General features: G+C 42.6%; 1 protein-coding gene across 3 annotated transcripts in view; it reads left to right on the top strand.

Annotated features, from left to right (window-relative positions):
- The first annotated feature begins 752 nt into the window (after positions 1–752).
- Positions 753–8,264, top strand: part of LOC140212549 (collagen alpha-6(VI) chain-like) — a 111,500-nt gene continuing 103,988 nt past the window's right edge. For all 3 annotated transcript variants that reach the window (XR_011889744.1, XM_072283507.1, XM_072283506.1), the window contains exon 1: positions 753–838. The gene's annotated coding sequence lies outside the window, so the exon portion shown is untranslated. The remainder of the gene's footprint in view (positions 839–8,264) is intronic.

The raw sequence follows: 8,264 nt of genomic DNA, 5'->3' as shown, positions 1-8,264 counted from the left end.
ACTGTTGTTCCCACAACCTGCCTCATCATGACCCTTGAACCCTATTGTCCAGCTGCACTGTGCTTTCACACACAAAATGCGTGAGGTATTCAGCAGATCAGGCAACATCTCTAGAGAGGAATAAACATTTGATGTTTAAGGCTGAGACTTTTCATCAGGAGCTCGTGGTTCCTATTGAAGCGTCTTAGCCCAAAATGGTGAATTCTTCCTTCTCCATAGATGCCGACTGATCTGTCTAGTTCCTTCGACATTTTGTGTGTGCTACAGTGGATTTCCAGCAACTGCAGAAATTCCTGTGTTTATGATGCACTTTGCTTTCTCTCTAAATATTACCATATCACTATATTCTGCTTTCTGGTACTGCTTTTCCATTGAACTATCTAAAAATATGTTTTTGAAATGACCTGCATGGATGGCTTGAAAAACTACATTTTCACTCAATCTCGGTACGTGACAATAAAAGCCAATGTCAGTACCTGTAAGTGTTTTCAGCTTTTGCCTCTAGAAAGCATCTTAAAAATGGTATACAAGTAAATCAACTGCTGCGTAGGTACCTTAAAATTTAATTTTGATTTGTGGAGTCCTTCTGACTATTAGCTGCTCTGGCTACTACCAAATTTCCTCTTGCCATAATTTGGAGGTTTTAAAAATTAGTCTGCATGTGAAGGGTTAACATCCCAGGAGTTGTGCCATGGATAATATTGGAAAAGGGAAATAATATTGGAAATGGAAGAGTAAGGAGGAGCCTCCAAATGCTTTTTTTCAATGCGATCTTGGAATACTAGCTCAGAGTTTCAGAACCTGCTCTGAACTGGGCAAATTTAAATTGTCTTACACAGTAAGTAATATTACTTTTTTTCAATTAAAAATGTTCGATAGTGGACTCTCTATATAATGTATATACACAGACCTATCTCTGCCAATTTTGTAACAAACCATGTAGCTTTTATTACAAGTAATTTGGATATCACATGTGTAAAGCATTAAGGTGTGCTTTAGAGGACTGATACTTGTATGAAGTTTTAATATGATAAGGAATTTAATTATTTAAATTGAAAGATTTGGTGCAGTATAAAATCAAGTCACATGGAAATGTTTTCATTTGAAAATTCAACTCTTGTAAGTGATATTGTTCAATATTGCCTTTTGGATCAATACTTTCAATACAGTTGCTATGATGCTTCTGTATTGATCACTTGTATGTTGCACACGTAATTAACTTGAAGTGCTAATTGATCTTTTGATTTGTATATGAAACAGATTTCTCATGGAGCATGTCATATTTATTTTGTAAAAGAAAGCTAGTTTTTGTTCTTAAGTTAATTGATTGCTTGCATGGTTTTCATCAGATGAATATACTGCCATAATATTTAAAGACTGGCTTTTTTAATTAGAATTCCATCCTATAAAGCTAATCACTTGTACTTTCCACCTGGCTGGTAGTCAAAGCAAAAGAAAAAATTATGTAATTAGAAAGAAGGGAAACCTTCAGATTGCAAATGCTGCATTTCAGTTCATTTACAAAAATAATAGTGAAGATAGATACTACAATATTTTAAAGCATGAGATCTGTGGCCCAGATTAAACCAAAATAAATGATTAGATTACAAATGCATTTTAACTTTTCAAACATAATTTAGTCTTTGAGTTTATACTGGAACTATGACTACATTTGAGAGTTAATTTTTTTGGAATATATGTGGCATATTATTGCTTAAACAGACAATTTGAGTATTTGCACTGAAGGATAAAGCAATACCGTATTTTTATTTCATTCAGAAAAGTTAAAAAAAGTCCATGTTTAAAAGTAATCTTTAATTAAAGAAGCCAGATGTCACTGTTGAAATATGTGCAACCGTCGGTCGTGCACACAGCCTGTTACAGTTTCTCCGTTTAGTTTCTTGCTTTTTAAACTTTTTAACAGGTTATTTGTTGTATTTTTTTCTCACGGTAACACGTTGAAGCTGCACCCTCTCTAACATGCTGGTGGAGAGAGTTTTATTTGGTTTTTTAGCGCTGGAAATAGTTACATTTGGACACGTCTCATTAGCGTGGCAGCAGGATGGCTGCATTGTTTATTCCAGGGACCAGCTGATTGCGCTTGTGCGAACAGAGCAGCGGACATCCCGGCTGAAATCTGGAGGAAAACACAGAGAGGATGCAGAGGGGGATCAAAAAGGCGAGGGAAGAAGACCAGGTCAAGGCAACAGAGGCTTATGGAGAAGAGGAGTTATAAGCCACGTCTCCCCTCTCTCATCATGGGAAATGTGAGATCACTGGGTAATAAAATGGACGAATTGACGGCGCTTGTCAGGAGTCAGAGAACATTTCGGGAGAGCAATGTCATGTGTTTCACTGAAACGTGGCTGCACGAGGACATACCCGATCAAAGCGTTTCCATAGACGGCTTCCAGACCATTCGAGCTGACTGGAAATGCACTGAGAGCGGTAAGCGCAAAGGAGGGGGGCTTACGGTTCTGGTAAACAGCAGATGGTGCAATCCTGGGCATATTACAATTAAGGAAGGTGTTTGCAGCCTGGATATTGAACTTTTTGCTGTCGAACTCAGGCCATATTATTTGCCAAGGGAAATCTCGCATGCAATTGTGGTTGTTGTGTACATCCATCCCTCTGCCACCCGATATCAGCATATAACATCATTTACACCGTCATAGCCAGATTACAAACCCGGCACCCGAGTGCCCTCATTACCATCTCGGGTGACTTCAACCATGTTACCATGGCTAGAACACTGCCCAACTTCACGCAGTATGTGAGCTGTACCACCAGAGGGGAGAGGACTCTGCATTTGATGTACGCTAACATTAAGGATGCATACAACTCCTCTTCCCTCCCCCCACTGGGAAGATCAGATCACAACCTGGTGCATCTAAAACCCTGCTACATGCCTCTGGTGAAGAGTAAACCTACAACCTCGAGGACAGTGAGAAAATGGTCGGAGGAGGCTTATGAGGCGTTCCAGGGTTGTTTTGAGGTGACAGACTGGCAGGCACTCTGTGAGCCACATGGAGAGGATATTGATGGGCTCACAGAATGCATCACTGATTACATTAACTTCTGTGTGGACTGCAATGTTCCGACAAGAACTGTCCTTTGTTATTCAAATAACAAGCCATGGGTGACAAAGGACATTAAGGACATCCTGAACGCTAAAAAGAGGGTGTTTAGAGATGGAAATAGGGAGGAGCTGAGGGCAATACAGAGGGACCTGAAAGCCAGGATCAGGGAGGCTAAAGACAGGTACAGGAGGAAGCTTGAGTGGAAACTCCAGCAGAACAACATGAGAGAGGTCTGGAGGGGGATGAGGACCATCACTGGGTTCCAGAAAACTAGCAACAGAGGAGCTGAAGGCAGCATGGACAGGGACAATGAACTTAACCTGTTCTCTAACAGATTTGACATTGTGGCCCCTGCCCATCCCCCACATGGGTCATCTGTTATCGGCCCCCAACCAACACATATTCCACTCTCCTTTCCTACCCCTCCTCACAGCCTCCCACCCTGCTCTCATGACTATACCCCTTCCCCACACAAAACCACCACGGTGGGCTTCACAGCTGAACAGATGAGAAGACAACTGAAACGTCTCAACCCAAGCAAGGCTGCAGGATCGGATGGTGTCAGTACCAGGGTGCTCAAAGCCTGTGCCCCTCAGCTATGTGGAGTACTTTGCCATGTCTTCAACCTGAGCCTGAGGCTCCAGAGGGTTTCTAGACAGTGGAAGACATCCTGCCTCATCTCTGTGTCGAAGACGCCGTGCCCCAGTGGCCTCAATGACTACAGACCGGTGGCATTGACCTCCCACATCATGAAGACCCTGGAGAGACTTGTTCTGGAGCTGCTCTGGCCTATGGTCAGGTCACACTTAGATCCCCTCCAGTTCACCTACCAGCCCCGACTAGGAGTTGAGGATGCCGTCGTCTACCTGCTGAACTGTGTCTACGCCCACCTGGACAAGCCAGCGAGCACTGTGAGGGTCATGTTTTTTGACTTCTCCAGTGCGTTCAACACCATCCGCCCTGCTCTGCTGGGGGAGAAGCTGACAGCGATGCAGGTGGATGCTTTCCTAGTGTCATGGATTCTTGATTACCTGACTGGCAGACCACAGTACGTGTGCTTGCAACACTGTGTGTCCGACAGAGTGATCAGCAGCACTGGGGCTCCACAGGGGACTGTCTTCTCTCCCTTTCTCTTCACCATTTACACCTCGGACTTCAACTACTGCACAGAGTCTTGTCATCTTCAGAAGTTTTCTGATGACTCTGCCATAGTTGGATGCATCAGCAAGGGAGATGAGGTTGAGTACAGGGCTATGGTAGGAAACTTCGTCACATGGTGTGAGCAGAATTATCTGCAGCTTAATGTGAAAAAGACTAAGGAGCTGGTGGTAGACCTGAGGAGAGCTAAGGTATCGGTGATCCCTGTTTCCATCCAGGGGGTCAGTGTGGACATGGTGGAGGATTACAAATACCTGGGGATGTGAATTGACAATAAACTGGACTGGTCAAAGAACACTGAGGCTGTCTACAAGAAGGGTCAGAGCCGTCTCTATTTCCTGAGGAGACTGAGGTCCTTTAACATCTGCCGGTCAATGCTGAGGATGTTCTATGAGTCTGTGGTGGCCAGTGCTATCATGTTTGCTGTTGTGTGTTGGGGCAGCAGGCTGAGGGTAGCAGACACCAACAGGATCAACAAACTCATTCGTAAGGCCAGTGATGTTGTGGGGATGGAACTGGACTCTCTGACGGTGGTGTCTGAAAAGAGGATGCTGTCCAAGTTCATGCCATGTTGGACAATGTCTCCCATCCACTACATGATGTACTGGGTGGGCACAGGAGTACATTCAGCCAGAGACTCATTCCTCCGAGATGCAACACAGAGCGTCATAGGAAGTCATTCCTGTCTGTGGCCATCAAACTTTACAACTCCTCCCTTGGAGGGTCAGACACCCTGAGCCAATAGGCTGGTCCTGGACTTATTTCCTGGCATAATTTACATATTACTATTTAACTATTTATGGTTTTATTACTATTTAATTATTTATGGTGCAACTGTAACGAAAAGCAATTTCCCCCAGGATCAATAAAGTATGACTATGACTATGACTATGACTATGGAATGTACAGCTTGGCCACAGGAATAATTGATAAACCTAGTGGATTATCTAACTCACCCTTTCCCGTTATTTTAAAATTAGCCTCTAAAAAGTGACAAATTCATTCAGCCATGCATAGAGAATACCATTCTTTTGTGAGTTAGGGATTAACATCAAAAACAATTGTTCAGTTTATAAAATAAATCTGCAAAGTAGTAATAAAAGCTGTAGTGGAATGATCAGAGCAAATATATGATGCACTGATATAAAACATGCAACTAATGTGACAGGAAATTAAGGATCAAGTTACTGTTGGTCTAACAACTCCAGAGATCCAAAAGACATAAAACATAAATAACAAAATGTGGAGTGGGTTAATTGGCCACGTGTCTCTGCTTCACCATTCAATGTTTGAGCTTTTACCTCCATGTCATTTTCTCGTTCTCACCTCATATCCTTAATTTTCAAAAATATATAGGATCTTAATCCTGAATATACTTATTAAGCCTCCACAGTTCTCAGTGTCCAGAAAGATTCACTGCCTATAGGTGAGGAGATTTCTGCTCACCTCAGTCCTGAATGAATAACCCTTTACTTTGAGAACTCACCCCTTGGTTTAAGCCAACACAAGCAAAGGAAGCATTGGCTCTGCCTTTACCCTGAGAAACCCTGAAAGAATTTTGTATGTTTCAATACCTCTCATTCTTCTGAGTTCCAAGGAATATATATGCCTAGTCAGATTGACCTTTCTGCATGGTATGATCCACCATGGTATCACCCAGCTATCTGGCGAACACTTCACTCCCTCTATTGAAATTGTATCCTTCACTTGCAGGGAGAGCTGACACTTAAACACTGCCAATGTCAGTGAGAACTTTGACGTGAGACAAATTTGCTCCTTGCTTTGCCTGTACTCTGGAACCATGTTTTGCTTTACTGCTGCCTGTGTCTCAGCCACTGTTTAGGCTTCATTGCTGCATTCAAGAGCGCAATGGACTAGTGGAAGGAGAGCTCCAAATCAATGCTGCATAGGTACAGGAATCTGGAGACTGCAGGTACTGATTCTGGGCAGTGAGTCTGTCCCAGCATGATCCAGCCCATTGTTTTATTATGATAATGGAACAGCCTTCCGGTGTGTGTAAATTCTGCCTCAGTTAGGATGTGGGCAGCAGTCCAATAGAAATGAAGTGCTATCAGATTTCCTTCCACTCCCTCATTTGGGAAATATATGCAGATGAAGGGGTAACGCTGCGTGTCATCCATGAGAAATTTGCATCAGTCAGACATAAAGTAGTCTTGACTTAAACAAGAAGAAAGCTAATGCTCTACTTACTATGATGCTGAAAGAGGTCAGTTGGCCCTAATGCTTGAAAATCAAATGCAGGGTTGATGTTTCCTTGGAAACAGGGATCATGGTTTCAGAGAAAGTGGCAGGCTATTTAGGATGAGGAGAAATTTCATCACACAGGTCATGGTGAATCTTTAGTTGGCTCTCTCATTGGGTATATTTGAAACAGAGAGTAATATATTTTAAGGATATGAGGATGGTGCAGGAAAATGGCACTGAGGTAAATGATCAGAGGTTATCTTAGTGTAAGTTGGAATAGGTTTGAAGGGACAAATGGTCTACACCTTCTCCTATTTCTATGTTACAAATACATGAGATATTGAAAAAAAGCCTTCACAGTCCTTTTGATTTTAGGCCATTTCTTTTCATTCTGTATTCCCGGATTCCTGGCATATCTTTACCTATTCCATGATAACCTTCATATATTAGAATTCCTCATATTTCTTCTGTTCCAGGAAGAATGTAATCAATTATTCACATCACTGTCTCCAAAACCATCCCTACAAACTTAAAAACACAACTGAACCTGAGCCAGTTGTCAAATACACCTTCTGGTGCTACTTGGACACGTCTTCAGTGATGAACCTAGGGTCATAGGGTGTTTCCAGTCTTTAATCATCAGACAACCTCGCCCAGTCGACCCAGCTGGGGCTGATCAGCCCCCGAATTGTGTCCAAGTGGTGCGCTAATCCACAGATCCCCCCTTCGGATCCACAGCCACAGCGAGGCCTTTTCAGCAGCCTCCAGAATGTTCTTGGTGGCTCTTCTGCACTGCAGTCCTTTAACTCCAAGGAGTTTTAGAGTCTGCTGTAATGAATGGCCATCAAAGCCCCAGCACACAACTTCAACTGGCTCACAGCGAGCTCTCCAGCCATTGCTCCAGCATTCTGCAACAAGATCTATGTATCTAGCTCTCTTGCGCTCGTTGGCCTCTTCAATCCAGTCTTCCCAGGGGACAGTAGGACCACGTGTTCCAGTAGGACCACTTGCTTTGTAGACTCCGATATTAACACCATGTCCGAGCAGAGCGGAGTGGCTGCGATGTTCTCTGGGAACTTGAGCTGCCTCCCTATCTTGATGGAGACCACAGCTCCAGTGTCATATACTACACTTACATTTTACAAGTACTTTCTCACACTGTCCAGCCATTTCTAAAGAAGTATGCATAGATGCCCCTCAATCTGTTTGCTCTTGTTGCCTTATAGAAATTTGCTCCTCTGCTTTTTTGCTTCTTCTCATTATCCCTACCAAAATATATTGCCTCATATTTTTTAAGCAACAAAGTACTTCACTCCAGATCATGCTGATTTTTTTGCTAATCCACTGTCAGATAGATCTGTAGTCTGAGAATAATCTCTTCTCTCTCTCTCTCTCTCTCTCTCTCTCTCCATCCCCCCTCCCTCCCTCCCTAGGAAATGAATTATTATTCCTTTGTGTGAAATTTTACTTCTTTGGCCTTCCTTAATCTCTGAGCTCGAAAAAGGAGAACTATATGCTTATTAATATGCTGCCATCAGTTTCAATACCAGGCTTATTGTCAGGTCTGTTCTGTCAGTCTCAATTCAATATGTTGCTTAACAATAGTGAGAATAAATTATAAGGAAAATCCAAAGGAGAATGAGATTGTTCTGTGAGCTGATACAGACTTAATGGGGCAGATGACTTCCTTCCTTATCATAAGAAAATTTGGATGATTCTCTCCCAGCTATCATTGTCTTCAGATGTCTATGCAAAAGCAATACTTTTGAATATTCTCAACTAAAATTTACAAAACTACACACTTTGATTGATACATAGTGC

The sequence above is a fragment of the Mobula birostris genome, chromosome 19 (genome assembly GCF_030028105.1).
Source record: "Mobula birostris isolate sMobBir1 chromosome 19, sMobBir1.hap1, whole genome shotgun sequence".
Classification (NCBI taxonomy): Eukaryota; Metazoa; Chordata; class Chondrichthyes; order Myliobatiformes; family Myliobatidae; genus Mobula; species Mobula birostris.
Note: the sequence above shows the minus strand (reverse complement) of the source record. Positions and strands in the feature narration are given on the sequence as shown.